The 865-nt window shown below is 36.2% G+C and overlaps 1 protein-coding gene across 1 annotated transcript in view; it reads right to left on the minus strand.

Moving 5' to 3' along the window:
- Positions 1–865, minus strand: part of LOC103606406 (multidrug resistance protein 1B-like) — a gene marked incomplete at its 3' end in the record, with an annotated part of 72,339 nt that overhangs the window by 67,989 nt on the left and 3,485 nt on the right.

Raw genomic sequence — 865 nt, forward strand, 5'->3', positions numbered from 1 at the left:
ATTTAAAACAAACAATGACAGACAGTAGAAAGAGTTTTAGTATAACCACTGGAAAAGTAAGTTGTCACAGTCTGTCTCTAAGTTTGTTAGTGTGGCAAAAAAAGGCATGCATCTGGAGTAGAATTTTTTTAAATTATGGTAAAATACACATAACACAGACTTTACCTTCTTAACTATTTTTAAGTGTACCATCCAGGGCACTAAGTACATTCACATTATTGTGCTGCCATCAACACCATTTGTCCAGAGAACTCTTTCATCCTGCAAAACTGAAGCTCTGGACCCGTTAAACAACTCCCCATTTCCTCCTCTCCCCAGCCCCTGGCAACCACCACTCTACTTTCTGTCTCAATGAATCTGACTACTCTAGATACCTCATATAAGTGGAATCATACATTATTTGTCCTTTTGTGACTGGCTTAATGTCTTCCAGGTTCATCCATGTTGTAGAATGTGTCAGAACTTTGCTCCTTTTTAAGGCTGAATACTATTCTGTTGCATAGATATGCTAAATTTTGTTTATTCATTTATCAATTAACAGACACTCGGGTTGCTTCCACATGTTGGCTATTGCTAACAATGCTGCTGTGAATATGGGTGTACAAATCTTTTCGGCTTCCTGCTTTCAATTCTTTTGGTTCTATATCCAAAAGTAGAATTGCTGGATCATATGACAATTCTATTTTTAACTTTTTGAGAAACTCCCATACTGTTTTTCACAGCAGCTGCACCATTTTACATTTTCACCAACAGAGCACAATATTTCCAATTTCTCTATATTCCCACCAACACTTGTTCTGTTCTTTTCTTTCTTTTTAAATAGTATCCATCCTAATGGCTATATGTGGTGGATTTAAAATTTTGA

This window comes from Galeopterus variegatus, unplaced genomic scaffold (genome assembly GCF_000696425.1).
Source record: "Galeopterus variegatus unplaced genomic scaffold, G_variegatus-3.0.2 Scaffold6557, whole genome shotgun sequence".
Classification (NCBI taxonomy): Eukaryota; Metazoa; Chordata; class Mammalia; order Dermoptera; family Cynocephalidae; genus Galeopterus; species Galeopterus variegatus.